This window comes from Passer domesticus, chromosome 17, assembly GCF_036417665.1.
Source record: "Passer domesticus isolate bPasDom1 chromosome 17, bPasDom1.hap1, whole genome shotgun sequence".
NCBI lineage: Eukaryota > Metazoa > Chordata > Aves > Passeriformes > Passeridae > Passer > Passer domesticus.
In genome coordinates, this window is record NC_087490.1 from 7,802,769 (window position 1) to 7,827,275 (window position 24,507).

Consider the following 24,507-nt stretch of genomic DNA (forward strand, 5'->3'; position numbering starts at 1 on the left):
AGTTCCCTGTGCTGTGTGCTCTGGACTTGCTGCTGGGAAGGTGCAGAGCCCTGAAGCTCCTGCTCTACCCCCCTGCTCCCCAAATCAAGCAGTGTCAGTCCCTGGCACTCGGTGTGAAGTGTTGGCCTCATTTGCTAACAGCTTTGGTCTCTCCATATCTGAGACAGGATTATTAATATGCCTTTTCCTCCCAGGCTGGCTGAGGTTAATTGAGATTTGTGAGGTGCTGAGAAGGTGCAGCAATGAGCAGGGCAGAAATGTTGGTATTTGAGGGAAGATTTTTAAAAACAAGTCTGGAAATCATCAGAAAATAAAAATAATCATTGTAACAGTAATTATTGGGGAAAAAAATTGTACACTTTTAAACAAAACCCTCTGCTTTTACTCTTATCTGATGGCAAAGCAGATCAAACAGAACATTTTGTGATAAGAGTGATGTATTTGCCAGTTGTTTAAATGAAAACCTGCAAGCCTTACCTTCAATATTTGCCTTTAGAGATGGCAGGGGACAGTGGCTGCCAGTGCCCAGGAGCTCTGCAGAGCTCGGGGAAGAGACACAGACCCTGAATGAAAATGGGAAATCCCAGGAATGTGTGTCTACACTGAGTTACCTTTGTGGTAGTGGTGTTAAAAAACCACGGAATGGGGTGTGCTGGGCTGGAGGGCACACGACCAGCTCCCAGGAGGCCAGAGGAACACACATTTAAAATGCCAGGGGGTGTTCCATGAGGCTCTGGAGGGAGGTTCCTCCCCAGCAGGTCAGTGTCTCCCTGACAGGGATAATTCAGGATGGTCCCCAGAGCTGCCCTGCTGCTCCTGACCCCCAGGTACATTAATGAACCTGATGGTGAATTTCTGCTTGACCCTAATCCTGAAGGAGGCCTGGAGTGGGCCTGGAGCACCCTTGGAGCTGTCTGTCCTTCCCCCTCAGGAGCAGGGCCTGCTGACTTTGTGGCTTGCTTACTTGGCTCGTTTGGGACTTATTTTTAAGCAAAGAGGATGCTTTTGATTTGGAACTCAGAAACAGGTGTGCAAGGGAAAGATTTGTGCCTGATAGATGTCATTGAGAGCAGCGTGGGGAGAGAGAACAGTGTGTGCCTGAGCTGCTGGTGTCAGATTGTTTGATATGTTCTTCAGGAGGCCGAGGGTGAGGAGGAGTTTGCACACACTGCTATCTGTCTGCCTCTGGTTTTCCTTCTGTAAGAGAGAAGTGACACGAGATGGAAAGGTAAAATGGAAGCTGGGATGTTTGCAGCTTGTGCAACTCAAGTGCCAGTCCTTAGGCCATAACCTAATGGAAACCAGCAGTGCAGGGGGTGCCAGCAGAAAGTGCTTCTTGTCCTGGCTCTGCTGCAGAACCACTGGGCAGTTTTGATTGATGTTTTACTGCTCCATCCTCCTGCCCCTGCTCCCTCAGTTTTCTTGTGTTTCTGACCTGGTGCAGCTGTTTATGTGGAGAAAGGAGGACTCTCCTCCATCACACTCCCTGTCCCACCCTGGCTTCATCCCACCCCAGTCCACCCTTCCCTTCACAAAGGTGCTCCTTTCCCTCACTGCACTGGTGATGTGCAGGAAACAGCACAAATTGTTGGGGTGCCCCTGGCATCAGGTAAAGGATGGAAGGCTCTCCCCTGACAGTTTGGGTCTGTGTTGCTGACCCTGTGTAGCTGTGCAGGGGTCACAGCTGGAGTGCTGGTGCTTGGTCACAAACAGGGCAAAGCGGGAATGAGCCCCTGGACATTTTGTGTCCCCTGTGAGCACCATCTTCCCCTGGAGACATCACTCCTGGGATGTTTGGTGACCTTGAGACAGCCCAGCAAAGGGCTGGCACCACATCCCTGTGGATTTCCCTGGGGTGGCACAGTCAGGAGAACATCAGGCTTTGTGGCAAGGAGTGGTGTCAGCAGCAGCAGGGTCTGCAGGGCTGCTCAGCCAGCCTCATCTCATCCCTATTTCCTCCTCTTCAGTAGCACAAAATGAATCCCTCAGAAGTGAAGTTAACTAAATAAACAAATATGGAGCTATTTATTTTCTATTGTCAAAGAAATGCTGTGGGCTCAGGCGGGATTTTGTACTCACTGTTCACATCTGCAGCCCTGCTGTGCTCAGGGTGGGGGAAAGACTATCCCTTTTATTTGCTCTGGCCTGACCAGTAAATCAGATGGGAAGGATCCCACCCTGCAGCCACCCCTCTCCAAACACTCTTCCCTTTCTCCCCAGTCTGAAGGGAGTGGAGCTGCACCATCCACATGGTAAACACTGCAAGAAAAACAAACGCGTTTTCCTCTCTGGGTGGGGGGGAAGAGAGAAGAAAATGGCATTAACAATGTCGTTTTTCCCTCCGAGCTAAAATAACACAGCAGTGAGAGCTAAGGATGCAGCTGTGGTTCAGAGGGGGGTTATTTTTATTTTTTTAATACACCACTGGGAGTTCAAACAACGTGTCAGTGATACGTTGCCTTTTGTAGAGAACGGCTCCACTGTCTCCACCCTCTTTGGGTTTCTTCTTGTTTTTTTTTTTTTTCATTTTCTTGAAGCATTTTACTCACCCTGTTGAACACATAGCTCATCTGGATAAAAGCCTCTGCTGTGACATCCACAGGCTGGGTCTGCAGAGTTGTTTGTTTCAAAGCAATAGTCTGGGAGAATTTATTGAACTGGCTTCGCCTTCCCCCACCTCCCGCATAAATTAATGAAATGCATGATCTGTGGCACTTGTTAAAAAGCAATAAATCCTTTCCTGCATTTATTGCTTTGAAGGTAAGGAAAAGAAGATCCGATTTAGTCTTGAGGTAGGGTGGCTGGAGATGCTCTTGTTCCCCTGGTGCTCTGTCTCAAAGGTTAAGCACTGTGTTTCAGCAGCCAAGGCAGCTTGAGAACCCAAAGATGCCCCTGGCCCATGGTGGCCTGATGCTGTTGGCTGTCACCCAGCTGAAACCCCATCCCAGGTGCATTCAAATCCCATGCATTCATCTGGAGGCATCACATCTCCTGGTAAACCCAGCTCCAGGCTCACAGAGGTACTCCAGAAGCAGTGGAACAGGGGGGGCTTTTGTGGGCTAAGTGCCTCTTCATGTCTATAGGCAGCTCTGTACATCTTGACACTCGGTGATTAGAGATGTTAGTCTGCACTTAACAGTGCCTGAGTATCTCTCAGTGCTTTGCAAATCCTGATTAAACAAACTTTGGGTAATGACTTTTTGATTTTTTTTTTTTATTTATTAAAAAAAATACTCATATTGCCAGAATGTGGTAAAGTTGCTTTCTTAATCCCTGAGCATGCTGCATCAATGGCAGTGCTGCAAACAGAGCCAGGAGCCCTCGAGCTGACCACTGCTTGTGACCACAGCACAAGGGCTGGGTGGCTCCTGTCCCTCTGTCCCAGGGCCTGGCCTGAGCTCCAGTGCAGTGACCTGGGCTTGTCCCTGTTCCCTGGGCTGGGAATGCCCCCAGGGCAGGGGAGAAGTGGGAGACATCCCCACAGCCCTCCTGGGGTCAGATCTGTGCGTGTGGCAGCTCACACTAACAGAGGCTCCTTGGTGTCCCTGCGTGGGACACACGTGTGGGGAGAGGAGCAAGGCTCTGCTGGCCCTTGGGCAGAACGAATTTATAGTCACAGGGGAGCTTTTGTGTCTCTGAGAATGCTCAGCAGGTTGGAGACAGGACAGGATGGTAGGAAGGGGGATTTGTGACCACAAACACAGCCTCTGCCTGTCCTGTGGTCCCTGCTGCACCATCAGCCTGAATCACACAAAAAATGAGCACAGGAAGTCTCTCTGTGTGCCTTAGCCTGACCACCTTTCGTCTCTTAGTCTTTGGCTTCATCTTCTTCCTGCCTGGCTGGCCAGAGGCAATTGCAGTTCCCTGTGCTGTGCCTGAGGGATGCCTTGGGGTGCATTGGTAATACTGGACCTTCACAGGGGGAGAGGACACAAAAGGGATGGGAACACCAGCCCCCACAGCACCCTGAGCAAGCCTGAGCCCTTGGGTGAGACCTTGCTGTGAGGGCACTGTGGGAGGGTCATGTGAATTTAACTCCTAGCAGGAATGACTGGGAGGATGTGGTCAATAGGCACTTAATGCTTCCTTTGAAACCACAAACCCCAACATACTTTTATTTCTCTCTGGAATCAGGCAAAACCAACTTGGCTTGTGGCACTTTCTGTGAATGAAACTGAATTAAGGACTGGGTCTATACACCAAAAACTCTGGTGAGGGGTTCACATGCTGGGCTTGGGGGTGGTTTTTTTGGAGCACTGCAGGTTTTTCCCCTTCCAGCTCCTGTTGTGGCTCTGATGAAAACAGAAACAGAGCAACCTGGGCAGAGCTTATTGGGCTCTCTCAGATTAGCTCAGAGTGGGTCCAGCAGAGTGGTGGGAGCCTTGCCACACACATTAGATTAGACAGTGAAAATAGATTAATTTCTTATCACTGCTTGCAGCATATTTTGCAACTGGGTTTTAAGTCCTCCTGTTGCAAAGTGCCCTTGGCACTGTAAAATGTGTGTACGAGCTGAAAAGAAAGAGATCAGACCAAATGTCACCCTCTCACCACCACCAGTGCAGCTGGCATTAGCATTTGGCAGTGAGGATCCTCCTCAGCAGCAGCTTCTGCAAAGGTGGCCTTTGTGCCCATAAGGGTCTGGGCTTTCTCTTCAGATCTGGGGATTTGGAAAGTACTCACTCACCACAGGAAGCATCTTAATTCATGTTTCCCTGCAACAGAGCACCTACTGGAGGGATTTTCTCTCCTTCTCTGCATCAGAGAAGGCCTTAAAAGGCCATGTGAGCTGCATGCTGCCTTTCCCTGCCCATGACCCCCCAATGGCAATCACAGCCACGTGCTGGGTGTCCTTGGTGGCCGTTTGTCACCCTGGGCTCACAGAGCCCTGGCTCTGCCTTTCAGCTGCAGCCTTCAGCCTGGTGACAGCTCCCAGCTCCAGCTGTGCCCTCTGGGGTCACTGGGGCTGTGTTCTGCCAGCTGAATAAGGGTTTCAGTGCCCAGTGCAGTGCTGGGCAAAAGCACTGGCTGCTCCCAGAGGTGTTTGGCTGCAGTGTGAGGATGGGGTTTGGTGCCCAGTGGGGTGGAGCAGTCACTGTGGGAATGTCCTCGTACCACAGACACGACCCCTCGCCCCGGAGCTTGGGGTGCAAGCACCAAACCCTGCCTGGCTCTGGGATCCAAGTGCCTGTTGTCCTTGGAGACCCCAGGCAGGACATCTCAGCAGGATTTGCCCTCTTTAGGAATGCTCTACACCCAGCAGCAAAATGCAAAATGTGAAAAGTGATTTTTTTTTCTTTTCCTATTTCATTTACTCTGGGAAAAGACCCATTCCTTATACTTTTATGGAACAGCAGAGGCTAATTTTTAGCACCTCAGGCTCTAAAGCAAAATAAATAATAAAACCCAAAAAGGTTTATTTCTATTTCCAAAACATTCCTGTGTTTAATTCGGCAACATAAATATAACTCTTGACTCTTTCTGTGAAACAAATTATTACCTGGTAACAGCAGGGAAAACCATTTCAACATCTCTTCCAGGTATCCAGAAAATCACAAAGCAGAGTTACAGCCTGAAACTGAAGCCCCAAACCACTTCTGAGTGGCAGGTTTAAAAGCAGCTGAGGTGAGAAGATGCCTGAACATGCATATTTTGTAGGTGGATAAGCAGCAATGAAGTGTGGTGTTTCCTGCCTTTTGGAAGGCTTTTAGTGGGTTGGCTGATCCTGATCTCCCGAGGTAATGAACAGGGATGGGAAATGGTGCCTGCAGCTGCAGGGAAGGAGTGGGGAGAAAGGAGGAATAAAGAACAGGGTTTGGAGGCTGGAGGTGTGTAGCTGTGAAGGGCTCTGAGGGTTATTGCTCTGCTGATCTGACAGCTTGTGTGGGTGCCCTGTGATCAGCCCGTGGCTGTAACCACCACAAACCCAGGGACAGCTCAAACCTAAAGACCTGCTTTTTCACCAAACAAGCATCACTGGCCTGATGCTTTTCCATGCTTTTCTCCAAGGTGTAAAAGAGCTCTCTGAAGGCAATACTTTTATGACATTGTAGGCAAAAAGCATGGGATGAGGAGCCTGATTTCCTCTTCTCTCCTTTGCTATAGATGAATCAGAGCTGTTCCTGCCCAAAGTCATTTGCTCCAAGACTTCCCAAGTCCTGAGCAAACTTTTGATGGTTTCCCTCTGAAGCTCAAGCCTAAGATAGTCTATACTGATTTCTCTATCATGTGTCAACTTTTTGGGTGCTGAGGCAACCTCACAGGGGTGGCAGCAGCTCACAGGGCCTGGGCTCCCTCCCTTTGGCCAGGATGGGTAACACCAAAAGTTGTCTTGGAGCCTTTCCCTGGCATCACGTCTGATGGAGACCCTTGAGCTTGACTAAACACTAAAGCCTCATCTCCTCTGAAGTGAGATCCCTGTGTGGTGTTGAGATTCAGAGCCTGCTCAGCCCTGATGTCATGGTGTGTGATGGAATCCGGGCTGTGCTCCCCAGGGCTCCCCTCAGCCTCCCCTACAGACCCTCGGGTGCTCAGGCAGCAGCAGGATCCTGTGACAAGCAGCACTGTCAAACCCTTCCTCAGGCTGCATTCCCCGACCCTGGTCACTTGGTTGGAACCTGAGCTGCAAAGTCCAGTGCTGCTGGATTTACAGTGGGCACAGGGATCTGCAGGTCATGTGTCTTGTGGACTAAATATTCCATGGGGAGAAATAAAACAGCTTTCTGAGCTGTTTGTTTCCTGCAGCTTCAGTTTGCCTTTTTTGTTTTAATGCAAAGTTTGAGCTGTAGAAATAAAATTAACTCTGAGGTTGATTTGGGTTTTTTTTTGGTTTCCCCCTTCTCTTTGGCTTTTGGAGTGAGGGAGACCTGTATGTTTTGCCAAGAAAATGGATGTTTGTCAGTGACACTTCCCATATCCTGTCCTTTGAGAGCCATTGATGACACTTGGGAATTGATGCCTTTGAACCCCAGGAATTAATGCCTCCCAGCTGTTCACAGCACAGATCAGTCCCTAGATTGCATGTTTTAACTAAATTGGTTACAAAGCAAATCTGTCTAAACTGGTGTGAGCCCCTTTGTGTGGACACTCCTAAATCAGTTTAAGAGTGGCTGGTATTGATTTTAACTTAATGTGGTTTGTTACTGAAGTAAGCTGGATCAATAGTGCTAAATAGGTGCCATTTCTTGTGTTGAATATGCTATGAAAAACATGCACAGAAAAGATGAGCAGAAAGGGGAAAAGATGGAGTTTCTTCTTTTGTTGCTTTCCCGTGATTATTTATCAGTTTTTACGGCCACTTTGGGGATTTCCCCCCAAAAGATACCACTTTAAACAGCTCTTTTGAGGTGGTCACAAAGATTCCAAAGACACCTTAGCAGGGGATTTCTGGGAATGCAAAGCTTTGTTTCACTTATTTGTCACATTTACCTTTGAGCCAGGAAACCAGCACCGAAAGTTTCCCAGAAGCTGCAGGGAGGATGCTCCATTATTCATTTAGTGTCTGGAGCTGTGCTTTGCCATAGAATTTCTGCATGGCCCTGGGAAAACCATGAGGAGCCTCCACCTCATTCACCCACAGATACTGATGGCTGTGTTTGGCCAATATAGAGATTCTCTTGCACTGCTGAAATGAGCAGGAGAGCACAGAAGTACCTGTGAGGGTTTGTGAGGGTTTGTTTGATCCTCCTGCCAAAGGATCTGTGCCCTAAGGTGAGCCAGAGGAGCAGGACCTGGGGTGTCCTCAGGAAAGGTGGAGTGGAGGATGGTGTGATGACAATGAGCTGCCCTATCTCCTCATTAGGACTCAGATTTTACTGAATCCAGTGAGACCTTTGCCTCCCACCTCTCTGTAAGCACGTTTAGCCCTTGCAGTCAGTGCCCTGGGTTTGCCCCTCATGCATTATGCACCAGCCTTGCTTCCTCCTGCCTTTGCAGCACTGCTGGGTTCAGCGCTGTTATCACAGCCCTCTGAGTTTAGCTGCTCAATTGCATTTGTTGTAACTGTCAATTGTGGATCCATGCTGACCATCAGAGCCTCGTGCTGAGCCCCTGCTGGCCCCTGTGCAGCAGCAAGTGCTTCTCTGCCCTGGCTGAAGGATGCCTGCAGTGCCCCAGGGCTGCTCCTTGGGCATGGGGGCCAGGCTGGCTGTGACTCCACACTCCTCCTGCTCTCACAGCCTGTGCAGCAGGAGAAATACAAAAATCTACACCATTGCACCTACACAGAGCACCTCTGAACCTTTGGTTTCCAACAGATCTTGGACAGGTTTCCCTTTTCTCCCCCCTCTTCCAAATCTCAGCCCTGAAAGACACATGATGGAGATGCCCTCGCACACTCAGCTCATTGCCATGCATATTGCAGTCAAAATCTCATTTTCATTCCAGAAACAAAAGGTCTGTCAGCTCGTTTAACTGCTCAGAAAACACCGAACAAGAAATAAAGCCCAATTAAGAATGAAGAGAAGGAAGAGGCTCGGTGTAATAGATTGTTTTGGTAAGTGGTTTCGTCAGCTCCATTTGTGAGCTGTTGCTATGTGACCCAGTGGCCAGGGCTGGTTTGGGGGCAGGCAGGGCTGGGGGCTGTTCCTGGAGCTCTGGGGGGCTGTGGAGATGAGGATGGCCTGTCCCACAAGAGGCTGTGCCCCCAAACCCCAAGTGCCCCATTTTTCCTGCCAGAGGTGGAAGCGGGAGCTGGGGTGTTGCTCTTTGACATCCCTCTGTCTCCCTGTGGGACCTGCTCCTGCTTTGGAGGCTCTGCCCAGGGAGCAGCAGAAGGAGGAGGCCGCTGCCACCAAACTGGTGACCTTGCTGCAGGCACCACCAGGCTGCTCCCATGCTTGCAGGTTTCTCACAAGCTTTCCCCCTGACTTTTCTCTTCCCCTCAAGAGATGACCACTTCAAACAACGGTTCTGCTTTCTGATGCATTAAGACTTGGAAATTTGCCATCCATCACAGCTGTGTGTTTGAGCCTGTGTGATTATTTTGGGAAGTGAACCATGGTGATTTGTGTGTATGTGCTTTATTGGCGGGCAGGATGTTCCCTATCTACCTCTCCCTGGCTGTCTGCATTTGCATTGGTTAATAAAATGTCTGATGTTCAATGACTTTCTGATGGGTGAACAAGATTTGGCATACAGGATGTAGTAGTTTTTCACGAAGGCTAAAATTTCATCCTGGGAGACTGAACCCTCTGTGGCAGCCATACACAATCCATAATAACAGAAGCTTTTAACCCATCCATAATTGCTTTCATATAGAAAATGATTGCTGTAAGTTAACTTCATAATTCTAAATCAGTGGCTCTCAGTAGGAGTTCAGATGCTTTAATTTGCCCTGAATTATCTTTAACTCACAGGCAGTTCATCTATGCTCTTTTCTGATTATGTTCCTTGTCACTCTGACCCAAACTTTGTCTGCTTAATTTTTGTTTCCTCTTTCTGAAATTAGACCAATTTCCAGTGATATTTCACCAGTGGGGATGACAGTGAGTGGGTGAGGTACTCTCACTGCACACCAGCCCATGCTCTGAACCTGTCCTGTGTTACTGACATGGCCAACTGGAGTTCTTCCCCTGGGATGAAGGTGTGGGTACTCCCAATAGAAAGGGAGAGCACCCCAAGCAAGGCCATCACACTGGTGGTTTCTGGGCTGGTTCATGCCATACTTCCCTTTCTTTGGCTATGGAGAGAAGGGAAGGACATTGTGGCTGTCTCTGTGTGTACCCAGCACCTGGAGGCTTCCTGGGCACAGCGTTTGATGAACTGGGATGGCACATACAGCACAGATGTGGTGGCAATCTGGGGGTGCCTCCCTGATGAGGACAAAGCTCCTGGCTGGGTTGTTTGGCAGTCCCAAAACCAGCAGGGTGGCCACTCCTCCCCTTATGGCAGCAGGCAGCTTGTGTGATTTTGAGTGACAGCAGATGAAGGGCTTGCATTACGCCTTGTCTCTGGAACTGCACATCTGTGTCAGCTCCTTGCTAAATCAATAAACAGGATGCTGAAGGAAAAATACTTTCAGGCTTCTCATGTCTTTATGCATCAAACCGATTGGGCAATGAGAACTTGGGTGGTAGCAGGGGTTCTGGTGGCTCTGGGCTGATGAACTTCCTGTCAAATCAAAGGTGAGGGCTGGGTCCTGGAAAGTGCTGGCAGGTTGTTCCCCTGGTTATGTGGATTCCCTTCCAGTGGTAGTTACTTAGCAATTTGGATAGAAATTTTCAACCTAGGAGCCTATGGTAGAGCATCAAGAAGTGGAGAAAAATCACTTTGCATGTTCCAACAGACGAACAAATTACCTATGGAAATGCACTTGGGAATATTCCTCAGTAATTGGATTTCAGCTGTTGTTTCAGTGTATGTGCCCCCGGGCTGTGGAGGTAAAAGGACTCCACTGAAATGCTTTGAAATGTTCTCTGGCACCTACAGAACGTGTTTACTATTAAAAAGTGAAACCTGCAAGTCAGAACGCTACTAAGTGCAGTTTAAAAACAAAATTGCACCCCTGCAGCATAGCTCAGGGTGCTGAAGCATCTGGTTTATCCAGACAGTCTCTACCCAGAAACATTCCTGTGACTTGAGTGGAGAAGTCGTGTCTGTGTCTTCTGCCAGGCTAACCTGGGCACAGCTGTGGTGTGCAGCAGGGAGCAGAGCAGGAACCCTTGAACCATGGCTGCTTTGAGCTGGGGAGTCCACAGGGCCTGGAGTAGGCTAAGAAGCACCTAGGAGGCTTTGAAGGATGAACTCTTCTTGTTCTGGTACCTCTTGGATGCACTGGGCCTGCCCCTGGAAACAAGAGTGCTCTTACATGCTTGAAATACAGAGAATCTGCTGCTTTTGAAGAACATGAGGAGCAATAGCTCCTTAAAGTACCTGCAGTGTGTGTGGTGAAGAGGAGATGTGCTCTTGGGACACTGACCCTGGATGTCTGGCACCTTTTTCTTTAAATGCTGGTGACATCTCCAGTCCTGGTCTTGATGCTGAAACCACAGATGAAATAGGGAGGAATAAGCTGTCAGTAACGTCACGTGATGACCACTGAGATTGATATGGAAGAATATGAAGTAAATTGGATAGAATTGAGTCTGGATACCCAGAAAAAATTCTTGAATTTGAGAGGAGAAGGGAAGCAAAGCCTTTTTCCCTAGTCATACGTATCTTAAAGATGAAGAGATGATGGGGCTCTTTTTTGTTCTTTTCGTTTTGGTTTGGTTTTTTTGATTTGGTTTTTTTAAGTGGTGATCCCAGTTGTCCAAATTCTGATTCCCAGTGGCCACACGCTGCAGTTGTCTGCTCACACTGGGCATCACTCAATCTTTTCCAGTGGAGATGTATACTGAGATAAAAAGGATTAGACTTGCACTTCAAGAGCTGTATGTGCAGTTCCAGATCTAACCAGGAGTTTAAAACACAGCATCCTGAAAACATGCTGATTTTGAAGTGGGAGGGCTCCCTTGGGAATCTCTCTTGAGGGGGTCACCTTCAACTTGTTTTGCACAGAAACATATTTCTAGGATTCTACAGAGCAATAAAACCCAAACATCCCTAGCGTGAAAAGTAGGACTTTGTTTTTCACAAGGTTTTTGAGTGCAAACCAGAAGTTATTATGTGTGTTACATGTGTTGAAGAGCAGGGAAATGGGATTTTTTCTTCTATTAAAGCAGTGTTTAGCCAGGTGACTTACAGAGCTGAATTACACACCTGCCTGTGGGTCAGCCATAACCAGAGGCAACTGAAAGATCACCACCTTTTCCCCTAGATTTACTTTTTTCTCTGAAGCTATTGAAAGCCTCCCATCTCCACCTGAACTCTTCAGCTCTCCCTGCCCTTTGCCAGGCACCAAAAGCAAACCTGGCCCCACCAACCGCCCCGCTTGGTTCCGTGGGAGCTACAGGGAGGGAAATAAATCTGCTCTGCGGAGCGAGGCAACTAGTTCTGTGGGTTTCTAAATGCTGCAATTGAGTGTTTTGACACGGCAGTCAGATACAGTTAATCTTTCCCTTGACCCCGCGGTGCGGAGCGCGGGCTCCAGCCGCTGCTTAGGCACGTCCGTCTCCTGTTGTAGCATTCGCGCTCCAGCGCCCCGGCTAATCAAGTGTAATATATCTCTGGGTAAAACACACACTCTGCTTTTCACAGCTATTTAAACAAAAAGCAGACCTCGGCGCATTAGTTACGTACACAAATCACAGAGGGTTGCGGTTCCTGTGGTTGGGAAAGGAGTTGGATGGGCTGGGCTTGTTCCGGGGAGGAGGTGTGGGAAAGGTGTGGGAAATGCTTGCTCCTATCTGCCCAAATATGTGGAAAAAAACAACCCCAAAGCGCACTTGGTGTCGTATCAAAGGCTTTGAATCCCGATGTGGGGATGGTTTTGTGTATGGATATGGAAAACAGCTGCTTGGTGTCATCCCAAAGGCTGTGTGTCCTGGTGGGTGGATGGTTACAGGCCCAGGGTTCTGCACCAAGAGTTAGGAGAGGTGGGATTGGCTCTGGGTGACATCAGGAGGATCTTGTGCAGAGGCTGCACAAATTATCTGGTCTCAGTGCCTGGTATTGATAAGCCTCTCCTACAGCAAAGGGTAGCTCAGAAGACAGTCACATTTGGGCAGGACAGTGAGTGACAAGGATTACAGCCATAGTATTTATTTAAATTGCTGGGCCTTTCTCTTTGGCAGCACAGCTGGATCTGTAAAATGTGCTGCCCACAGAGGCCCAAGGATGACTGGTGTCTCAAAACAATCTTCCTTTGCAAATTCAGTAAGACCCATTTGCTTTTGTTAGACTTGCTCATCCCACCTTTGACTGGAAGAAACTGGGGATGTTTTGACAAGAGTTATACAAAGGGATGCTCTGCTTATAAAAGCCTGTAAAATAATTTGTCCCTGTGCAGGGAAACCACAGGAGCCCTGATCTCAGATGATAGGGTGACGTGTGGGATGGAGCTTGGAGGTCGCTGAGGGGAACAGCATTTTGTCTTGGGCTGGTGTGGATGGTTTTGATGGCACCCGTGACTTTGGAAGGTGAGGCCAGGTGTTCACAGAACTTCCCATGGTAGCTCAGAAAACAACCAGGAAGGAATAAATCTTGCAGGAGATTAAAAAAGAAATCCAAAGGAAAAAAAATGTGTTTCAGAGTTGGTCCAAATCCTGGTTAGGTTTGCAAGTGGGGCAGTTGTGCCAGTAGTGCACAAAGTAGTCTTCTGGATTAAAGAGTTAAGTGATTTTTAAAGGTTTATAAACACTGGACTGGATGACCTCTTGATACCCATCAACTTTATATTTTCCTGTGACACTTTGACAGTTTTCCTCCCAAAGGATCCCAGATGCTTTCTCCTGTAATTTTTCTTGCCTCCTGTTTGATCTCCCTAGGATCTCAGATGTGGACTCATTGATGTGTCTCTGTTAAAATTCAACAAAGCTTCTGCTTGAGAACTCTGTTTTACAGAGCATCTCATCCTGTTGGATATTGAAAAATTACACAGCTCAGGATAAAATACATCCTGACCCACCAAAAGTCTCAGCCGCCGAAGCGCGAGGTTCCTCCAGGCAGTACAATGTGTAAGCCCTATATAAACGTCTGTGTGAAAATAAGATACTTACATCTCTTTTGAATCCCAAGCCCATCACAAAGCCAGTCCACGACCTCTGCTCCTCCCTGCCTTCCCAGCAGCAGAGCCAGGCTCTCCTCGGGGAGCAGGAGGTGATGCTGCTGCTCTGCTGCTTGGAAAGCCCTTTGAAGGTGAGTGCCAGCGTGTACCTGCGGCAGCAGCCGGGCTTGCCAGAGCTCATTGCCATGCAGGGCATGCTCGGAGAGCAGCTCCGTGGCGGTGTGTTAACTGTGCTGATAAATCTTGTGTAAAAACAACACTCCACCGCGCTGTTAAAGCTCCCTCCGCCTGGGAGCATCAAAGCCCGACACAAGCGCGGCTTGATGCTCGCAGCAGCTGCCGCTGCTTGGGGGAGCAGGGGGGCTCTGGGGACACCCCTGGCTCTGGCAAGAGGGACAGACAGGTCTTGGGGTCTCTTAGCAAGGGGCTGTCCCCACCACTATAACCATCTGACCCCAAAGTTTTATAAATATACCGAAAATACGCTGCTGGGAGCTGACTGGTGCTCACAGGAGGAGGAGGGCAGCCTGTAAATTGCTACAAGCAAGTTTGGGTTTAGTAATAAGAGAAAAAAAATAAATGTGGGGCATATTTTAAGTCTGTCTTCTGTGCTATGAAAGGTAATTGGATACCATTATAAAATCAAATGGCAGTGGATATGAAAGCAGTTGTGCCAGCACTGGAACTGGGTGCCTGCCTTGTGCAGAGTGCTGCAGGATTGCAACCTGTGCCCTCTGTTAAAGGCTCCAATGGCTTTAAAATGTATTTATTTCTCCTAAAGCTTTGAGTCCAACACAGCTTCAAAACAGGAGGTACCTGTTATGAAACTTTCTTTTTCCTGTGGCTTGCAATAAATTACTTCTGTTAAAAGAGATGGAAATTTCTCCTAGGGAAAAACCACCAGATCAAAAAATAATTTAGGTTGCAAGGGTCCTCAAGGGGTCACCAAGTCCAACCTTTGCTGAAAGCAGGGCTGACCTCAAAGTTAGATTGGGTTGTGATTTAAATGTGATGACATTTATTTGTATAGTGATAATCATATAACACTTGGCTGTCAATTTATGTTCAGTCTGGCTCTCCTGAGTAACAGGATAGCTGGAGAAAACGGACTGGGATTTTTGAGATGAAAGTCTGGGAAATAATCTAATCATCACTGCCTTGGGATAAGTTTTTCCCAGCCTGGCAGAGGCAGGGCCTGAAGGATGCTGTGCAGGGCAGGAGCCTGGGGCAGGTCCCAGGTATGGACATGGCCATTGGGACCCAAGGAGGGTCCTGAGATTGTCCCTAAATCCAAGCCATGGACATCCGTGTGCCAGGTTCAGCTGCCAACACTGCCCCTGGCAGAGCAAGGGACAATTTTACCCGGTGCACAGTGACATGAGCCCCAGCTCCTGCAGCTCTGCCGCGTCCCTCTCCTCTCCTAGACCTGGAAGAGGAGCTGAGGAAGAACAGAGAAGTTTTAGTTCAGCAAATCATTTCATTTGATGATTATTTATGAGCTAGATCAGAAGCTTATAACAGTAGCTCTTAAGAAAGAGTTCCTGGCTGCTGAGCAGTTGGCATAGTTGTCCTCTGAGAACATTAAATATGCATTTGCACAGGTGACTGTGGCTTCTTCCATTAACCCTTGGTTTCCAGCTTTCAGCTAGTACTGCACTTTTTACATGCAAGCATGTTAATAATTTGCAATTCTACCCTAGAGACTTCATTAGGAGTGCAGTGCCCTCTCCCTGAGGTGTAGCAAAGGTTGTTTGTGTTGTCTCTCACTCAGCAGTCCTGCCTTTCTATTCTGAAAGCTTTTCCCTTCAAGTTATATTTACTGCTTGGGGATGGAGACTTCTGCAGTGGGGCAGGACCAATGCAAGTTGCTGCTCTTTGCTGCCAAGTAAGGCAGTAAAACATGACCCTCCTGTCAGCAGCTGTCCTTGCTGCTCCTGCCATCTCTGGAATGTTTTTCAAGATTTTTCTGGGATTTTTGCTGATTTTTGCCACAAGAGGCATCCTCCTGGTCCCTCTGCCAGGGAAGGAGCCTTCAGGCCCGCACACCCTCCCAGCTGCTTGGTGGGGATCCAGCAGCCACAATGCACAAGATGAGTGGGAACACAAAGGGTTAATGTGGAATGCAGAAGGGCTGCAGGGATCCTCTGGGCAGGTTTGGCACTGTCACTTCGTGGTGTCACTTGACAGTTAAAGCAAATGCAAGCAATGTTGCAAAGAACAAATTAATTAAATTGGACAACAAGACTGGGAGACGACTTTGGAGTAATCTGTTACAGGAAGGGAAAGTATTTAATTACTGGCTTCTTGTCTTTTTGTTTAAAATCAGACACAGATTTCCAGCTCTTGTGTGGGAGTAGACACCTTTCTGGTGTCCAATAATGGTTTGGGTAAGTGAGTATTTCCACTGAGGTGGAACTTGTTGCTCACCATCATCTGGGAAAAAATGACTGGGTTTCTTTAGTATTTAAATTCTGTACCAAATTTCCTCACTAACCTGGGAAGTTGGATTAATCTGACTAGCAAACTTTCCTGGGTGCCTGCCTCCCTGTGTCCTGCTACAGGGCTCAGTACCAGCTGCTGGTTTGCACCCTTGACTTCAACTGAGTTTGACACAAAAGCTTCTGATTACCATAGAAAGTTTGGGAGATTTTATTGCACTTAAGTGCAATAAAACAACCACTTAAGTGGTTGTTCTTTTCTGGGACCATTTTGCACTTGGTGGCTACAGTAATACATTGCCAATTTCCAGTATCTGTAGTAAGGTGGGCACACCCACCACTTCTGTGTCTTCTCCAGGTACAGCACCCCAGCTATGCTGTTACCTCTCCCACAGCTGCAAAAACCCTAAAAAGACTCAATAAAATCCATTTGAAACCTAGAAATCCCCTTCATTTCCTCTTTTTACCAAGAGCCTTATTCTCTTTATGCAATGAACTTTTATACAATGAGCTTTACTGTGTAGATCTACTAGTATGGGTTACAGCTCCAGTTTCCTTTAACATTGAATATTAACATTTATTATTTATATAGTGCAAACAATGCACTAAACTCAGTGTAACTCTCTTAGTTACAGATGATACAAACCCCTGATTGTTATTTTTGTGGTTTCATAAATCCAGAATTTCTGATGCTCCAGTTATCCGTCTTTGACATGTGAAATCTGCAAAGCTCTGGCAGTATTTGCTAAAGGTGGGAAATTCAGTTGATGGATTTCAGGAAGACTGTACCTGAATCACCCTGCCTGTAGGAACAGACTTGAATGACACAGCTGTAGCACTTACGTGCATTTCTTAGGGATGAAGGATTAACAGATGATGGATTAGGTAAATTAATCTACGCTTTGTCAGGACTACATTACACAAAGTTCAATTTAGTTTGATGGATTAATTATTTATTATTTATTATTTGCTGTTGTGTGTCAGTAAGTGGCTCTTCCTAACGTGATGATGTATGAGAGCAGCCCATGCCTGAGCTGCAGTATATAAAGGTCATCGTTTCTGTAATTAACCCCATTTTTCATGGACTTTTAATGCCAATACATTAATTTCTGCTGGTCTGGAATGTGACAAAGAAATGCCTTTCCTGGAGTTAGGTTTTCTTCAGCTCCAAACCATAGGACTGTGAGTAGAGGCTTTTGGGGTACAAGCACAGCCATTCTTCAGGAGGCTGCCTGTAGCTGAATTTCTCTGACCCAGCAATATTTTCAGGGAGACAGAGAGGACCTAGGTGCCTGCAAAAAAAGTTTTAAAAAAGGAATATGAAGCAAGGTGATAGATCAGCATAAACCTGGCAGTGTGAGGTGGGGTTGGCACCAGAGCCACTCTAGAATTTCCCTAAGGCCTCACACTGAACCATTGCAAACAGATCTTTGCAGCAGAGCAACATCCAGGTCTTACAGGCTGCAGGGCTGTGCAACAGCTATTTCAGTGGCTTTTCTAAGGTGTGATCCCATTTCCCACCCTCTGAGCTACCTGAGTCCTCTCCTGCAGCCTGCTCATTCCTGCTGAGCTGGGTTTTCAGGATGTGCTTGGGGACAGTGGTTTCTCTGCGGGGACACCTCCCTGGGTCGTGCCCAAGGCTTTGGAAACTGCTGCTCCCATCTCATAGCCAGCCTCAAAGCCAGAGTGGAGTCCTGGAGGTGAGGTCACTGGGCTGCTCCAGGTGGGAGATATTCCCTTGCCTGGGTACCAGTGTCCCTGTTCCCAAACAGCACCAATAGACAGGAAAATGCTCTTTTTTCCTGGTGCAAGAATTGGGGCCAGCCTCTCCTGAAGAGCTGAGGCTGCTTGTGCAGGCCCATCTCCCCATCTGCCTGCAAGGGCAAGGAAGTGGCCGTGTCCTGCCTGCCTGGCTGCTCCTCACAGCAGCAGCAGGTTCCCCTCTGAATTTCCCTGTTTTTGTGGCTTAAGTCAGAACCTTGGGGCTGGCAGAGCGCCTGCTTAACGATACCAAGGGCTAATCATTTACAGCAGAATGCAAAGGCAAAGAAGTGTGGTTTTAATCTTTACAAATGTATCTAGATAAGCCAGGAGACAGACTTATCTTTTGTATTACAAGAATGGAGGGTAAAAAAATCCACACTGCAGAACGTTTCTGTGGCGTCCTTGGCCTTTTCTTCAGCCTTTGTCTTTTCCTCTGTATCTTGCACTGTTGAATTAATGGGATATGAACTCTGAATACTTAAGTGATTTATTCATTTTAATTAGCCTTCTAATAGCTTCTGGACAGTGATGGAACGTAACGTTGAGGGCTGGGCTGTTTACCTCCCAGAGCTCAGGGCACTGTGAGATGCCTGGGCACAGCTCCTGCCCTGCCTGAGCTGCTGAGCAGCCTCTGGGACCAGAGGAGATTTGGGCAGGATGCACGGATGCAGGATGGGGACGTGAGGGGGTGGAGAAACACAGCTGTGTGTGTTGGTAGCTGGGAGTGCCTCCTCCTCCTCTTGGGAGCCTCCCCAGCACCAGCGCTGAGTACAGGTGGGATCAGCCCCCCTCAGCTGCTGGGGACTGAGCCACTGGAATGCTCTGGGTGCAGGATCACAGGTGGGATGTTCACAGGTGGGATGTTCAGGATGCATATCATGGATGGGATGCTCTGGATGCAGGATCATGGGTGGGATGCCTCTCCTGCCTGGGGCTGGACAGCTTGGAACAGGCTCAGGTCTGGCCAGTGGGATGCTCTGGATGCAGAAATCATGGGTGGGATGCTCTGGCTGCAGGAATCACGGGTGGGATGCTCAGGAATCACGGGTGGGATGCTCAGGAATCACGGGTGGGATGCTCAGGATGCTCAGGAATCATGGGTGGGATGCTCAGGATGCAGGAATCACGGGTGGGATGCTCAGGATGCTCAGGAATCACGGGCGGGATGCTCTGGATGCAGGATCACAGACGGGATGCTCAGGAATCACGGGCGGGATGCTCAGGATGCTCAGGAATCACCGGTGGGATGCTCTGGAATCACAGGTGGGATGCTCTGTATGCAGGAATCACGGGTGGGATCCTCGGTGCGATGCTGCGGAGGGCAGCGAGGGCTCCTCGCCGCCCGGACAGCTCCATCCGCATCCCCCGAGGCTCCGGCCGGGAAGAAGCTCCCGGCAGATGGGCCTGTCTGGATTCTGCCTGCATCCTCAGCAGGAAGCATACGGCGGGAGGCTGGGGCCGGCGAGGTGAGGCAGCCAGCAGCGCTCCTCGCCTTCGAAGCTGTGAATGGGAGCGAAGTCGGGAGCTCTGGAGCAGCCAAGGCTGGGGGCAGAGATTCGCACCGTTCCCGTTTAGCCAAGCTGTGAAGGATGTGATAGATGAATCACTTTTGCAGCAACCTTCTCTGCCTGAGATGTTAAGCTTCTCTGTAAGCAGCGTGTACTTGAGGAAAAGATAGAAGGGATGTTCTCTGAATCAGGGGAGAGGCTGACGCACAGAGACATTTTCAGGGGAATAATTTACATATGCATTCCCCTTCTAAAAATACCAGTCACAGTATTGCCTCTATTTTTGCATGCAAGGCTCTCCAGGCTGGTAGATGGATAGAACTGGGAATTTGCACTTACAAGGACCCAAATACCAAAGGGCCATTGTGATGACAGCATGAGATGCCTTGTGCTTTGCTCAGGAGGCAGAGCCTGGAGCTGGCTAAGCGGCAGAGGCGGTGAAAATGGCTGTGTTCAGGGTGAAAATGGGTGTGTTCAGGATGAAAATGGGTGTGTTCAGAGTGACAGTGGGTGTGTTCATGGTGACAGTGCCCCAGATGTCATCCACACGTGGTCTCATGAGTGTGGCCTGATGGGCAAGGGTGGAAATCAGTATTGGCTTGTTCCCTCTGGAGAAGGAAGCTGGCATGACTGAGCAGAAGGCAATGACCCCTTTGGAAGGGGCAGAGGAAAATGTAGGAAAATGCTTCATTTCCTTGATCAAAGAGAGAGGGGATAAAAGTGGGTAGCACAGCACAGTGATTGTCCTGGAGGCTGGTGGGTAGACATGGAAGGGCCTTTCCCACTACAGCTGCTCCTGGCCTGAGCCCATGCTGAGGGAGTGGAGGGATGTCAATGGCTTGCTCTGGCCCTGCCTCCTGGCATAGAGAGGAGAACTGAGTTTTCAGATGCTTCTGACACTGTCCTGCTCAGCTCTAGCAAAGCCAAAGATGAATTCCCTCTGACAGCAGTGGGAACACATCTGGGTCCGCGCTGAGCTCAGCCCTGAGCTCAGTTTGAACCTGCTGGACTTTCATCTTGGTGGGGGAAGGTTGATGTGGGGCCAAAGCATATCCTGTCATTCCTTCATTTGAAGTGTGTCTGGGGACCCCAACCAAAGAGTCTTAGTCTAAAGGGACAGGACTGTCCCTAATGTCCTTCTTGAGGACCTGTCCTGGGGACTGCAGGATAAGGACACTCACCTCCTGAGATTCTTAAGGCAGGACCTGTGTCTTGGCTTCATAATAAATTAAGTAGCTCAATAGAAACACACATTTATCTTGAACTTCTATCATGTAACATCCTACAGAAACAAAGTGGAGGAGTGCTTTGATGTCACTCCAACAGCCTTCTCCAGCCCCATCTGGGTCTCCCATCTGGAATTTACCTTAACCTTTGCCTCAGGCCTGTTAGGGACTGGTGAGTAAAGAAAGGAAAAGGAGAGGGGAAATAAAGGTACAAACTGGCCATTAATACATGTAAGCTGGAAAGAAAACAGGCATTGCTGCCACCAGAGGGTTGAGGTTATGAAACAGCTGTGCAGCAACCCTGTGTCCGAGTGGTTTTATGATGGAAGCTGATAAATTTATGGAGGAGATTATACAGTCCAGACTTTGTGTTAGCAGGGACCAGACTCTCCCAACAAACTGCTGGGAATTTTGTGAAGTCAGAGCCACACTGATATACAAATTGTCTTTGTAACCCTGAGCAAAACCCATCCTTGGCCACAGCTTCACTGCAATGACTGATCTGAAGCAGGGCTGATGCTCCCCTGCAGTGCCACAGCATCCTCCCCAAACTGGGCACGAAGAGCTCTGACTAATGGGGACAGAACAAACAAGGCTGGAGCTGAAACAACGGGAAAATTTTTTTGGTGTTTTTTTCTCTTTTTCTCTGTGGGTTTTGCTAGTACTCTCAGGAAGTCCCATTAACGCCCACTCACTCCAGTAAGACACATCATTTTGCACCTTATTGTGTCTTCTACGAAAAGCCGGTACTGAGGAAGCAGTCTTGTGCTTCTTTGAAATCGTCTGTCAGAAAAAAACATCACCCGGAACAAACAAACAACCGCAGGATCCCCGGGCACGCCGAGATTGATTTGTAGCACTTTTCTCCCCCACCTTCCCTGTGCAGAAGTGTTTTGGCAAGTCGTGAAAAATCAGAACCCTTTGCTGTCAAATGCAATCTATTTCTGAGGGAGCTGCACTGAGGGCTCCGGGCGGATAGGAGGGCTCTGCCAAGGAGCTGAACAATTCCCATCACAGGGATGCTTGTCCAGAAGAGCAAACGCAGCCAGGGAAGTGTTTTGCAGCCTGTGAGCAAGGACAGTGAGGAGAGCTCAGTGTGCGGGCTGCAGAGAGAGCTCCGGGAAAGAGATGCCACACCAAATGCAATACAAATGGGAGACAACCTGCCTACTCATCCATATCTAGTATTTTTCTAAGTGTTGCTGTTTTTCTGCATCCCGTTAAGCTTTTTGATTTGTTTCCATCTGTTCCGTATAGATCACTTCTGCAGTTTACTTAAAACACAAATACCCTTTATGAATCTCTACAGATGGTTTTCAAAGACTTATAGAAAGACAAAGATAAGATCAAGAAAATCTTGAGTGTTTGCCTCAGGGGAAAAAAATGGGACAGTCGCTTTGCCTTGCAGCTGCAAGCCACGTCAAATCAGACACTTTGATATGTTTCATTTTCTGTCTGAAGTCTACATCTGAAAGGCAGCCTGGCTTATTTCAGTCAATGCACAATTTTGGTTAGTCGGGGCTCTTTCTCAGCTTCTAAAAAAGATGCTCATTTGCATCCTCGAACAAAGACAGCACTTTCCCCCCCTACATTCCGTGTGTCTTCGCCAAAAACTAATCATGCTGCAAAGCCTGTGTGGGTGTGTGTGTTTTTGAGTGGTTCTCTCCGGCCTTGCTGCTCAGACTGCCACAGGGATGGGTGCTCATCCTTTCCCAGAGAGCCTCGTCCTCTGCTGCTTGTCCTGGTTCTTGGTGGCTCAGGCAGGAGCCTCAGGCAGAGCTGGGTGGTGCAAAGTCCCTTTGCAGGTGATGGTGCAGCAGCAGCATCCCCTGCATCCCCCTGTGGGACTGTGCAGTGCCCTGCAGGATGGGATTGGGAGCACTGGGAGAGGGAGCAGTGGAAGGTGCAGCAGGAGGGGGAACACGCTGCTGGAGGCCCCGGCTCTGCCTGGGCAGCTTCAGCTGCTCTTGGTGTTAACTTCTCCTCAAGCCAAGGCTGTAACTGCATTAACTCTGCTGGCCTCGCTGGAGATGCTAAAGCCTGGGACTGCTTGGGAGTTTAAAATCCCAATCATTTCCCACAGAAACTCCCTGAAGCAGGGTAACTGATACATTTCTGCTATTACACTGTTCTACTTTAGACTCCTTGCTTGGGATGGAGGGGAACTCACATTTCTTGTCTTTTCATTTTAGCCCTGCTGGGTCCATCCCAAAGCCATTTGACATCAAAGGGACTCTGCCTCTGGGCTTCAACAGACACTGATGTGGGCTCTCAAAGACTGGCCAGAATCAAAACCCTTGCAGAAGTTTGAGGATTTGCTTTGCAGACAGGGAACAATCACAAAAAAAACCAAAAAAACCACTCCACCTTAAATGCTCAGCATTACTTCGAGCTGATTAAAAGAGAGCCAAACCACCAACTTGCAGGAGACACACACGTTAGCACTGGACTTTATGTGCAGAGACAAGGTGTGTATTGTTTGACCAATTAAAGAGATAAAACCTGCAGACCACAGTCAGCGAAATGAGCTGTGAAATGAGTGATGACTGGCTGAACAGGCAGGTGCACGCACAAAGGCGTATGCAAACTGTTCTACTTATCTAAAGACAGTTTTATTGCCTGATCATCAATTTACAGTACAGTTCAGTTGCTCCTGAACTGCCTTTGTGCTGGGCTCTCAGATAAACAGGACAAGGAGTAGCATCTCCGGTGCTTTTCTTGCCTTTTGGAGCAGGAATGATCACCCAGAGCAGAAAGAAGGTAAGAGAAAAATGGGAAGGGCAGGGCTGTGCTGGGACACTGTGGTGGCACCTGTGGCAGTGCCCAGCCTGGGGCTCGTTCAGTGGTGTTGGTGCTGCTGAGCAAGTTCCTCCCTGAGCATGTTCTCCCACTGGAAGAAATGCATCCAGCCCCAAAACTCGGGGATGTGAAGGGGATGCCTCCTGTGCCACTCAGTCCCAGACATAAGGAATTAAATTAGGGAGGATGAACGAGTAGTTCAGCTGTTCTGTCTTGACCACAGCAGAGAAATTTGAGAAGAAAATGTTTAAAACTTACAATTCCTGTCCTATATGGATCCAGGCAGCTTTGTGTAAATGTGTGCTTGTAACAAATATTACTGGACAGAAGATTGCAAACCTGGTACTGAACTTGGATTTGGGGCAGCTTTGCCAGTGTTTTTTTTTTGTGGAAGCTGTACACTCCAGTGTTTTTTGGAAAAAAGGGACATGTCCTGTGTGTGCTGTGTGAGCAAGAGGAGGCATGAGCTAAAATGCTGAATTTAAACTGTGGTATGATAGAAATACCAGCAAGTTCTATATAAATATGGGTACATTCTCAGTGTAGCTCAGTGTGATGTTAAAATGGTTTTATAGGGAAGTCAGAAGACAAGAATGTTGCTCTTGATCTTGAACGCTGAATTTGCAAATGAAGAAGCTTCCTCTTTCCAGCTTTCTTTGTAAGTCAAAAACTGTATGCTTCCTGCAAAAGTTTTACAACCATATAAATCAAGCCTTTTCCAATGAAGATCTAGGATTTGCCTCAAATGGATAATTTTATAGTTTGCATCAGAAGTGTGTGCTTCTAGAGATTGATAAATGTCATAAGCTCAGCTGTGAGACTTTAACAAAAGACAAGTTTGGGTTCATTACTGAACATTTGCACCTGGAAATGATAACTATATTAGAGTATTTTGCATCCAGTGAGTCTGGTACCAAATAATTGTTGGAAAGTCTCAAACTGCTTGAATGGAGCATGTATTCCATGATGAATAACCTCATCTGATGAAACTTCTTAAGAAATAAGAAACTTCTCAATAAACAGCTTCGACTTGATTGTTAGCTGCTGAATTCACCACTCCTGATCTCAAGTTATAGAGACAGATGCTTTTTAACCAAGAGGTTCAGGAAATCCAAAGTTCATAAAGCCAACACATCTGGTGGCTGTGCTTGTGATGGATTTCACAC

General features: G+C 48.1%; 1 long non-coding RNA gene across 4 annotated transcripts; it reads left to right on the plus strand.

Annotated features, from left to right (window-relative positions):
- Window positions 1-918: 918 nt before the first annotated feature.
- Window positions 919-24,058, plus strand: LOC135282764 (uncharacterized). 4 transcript variants are annotated; one of them, XR_010348808.1, is made up of 5 exons: window positions 919-1,228; window positions 5,541-5,625; window positions 8,386-8,494; window positions 22,735-23,302; window positions 23,917-24,058. It is a non-coding gene; the product is annotated as an uncharacterized LOC135282764 (long non-coding RNA). The 4 variants fall into 4 exon arrangements; XR_010348807.1 differs by having other exon boundaries at window positions 22,735-24,058; XR_010348810.1 differs by lacking the exons at window positions 22,735-23,302; window positions 23,917-24,058 and adding an exon at window positions 8,887-10,705.
- The last annotated feature ends 449 nt before the right edge of the window (window positions 24,059-24,507 follow it).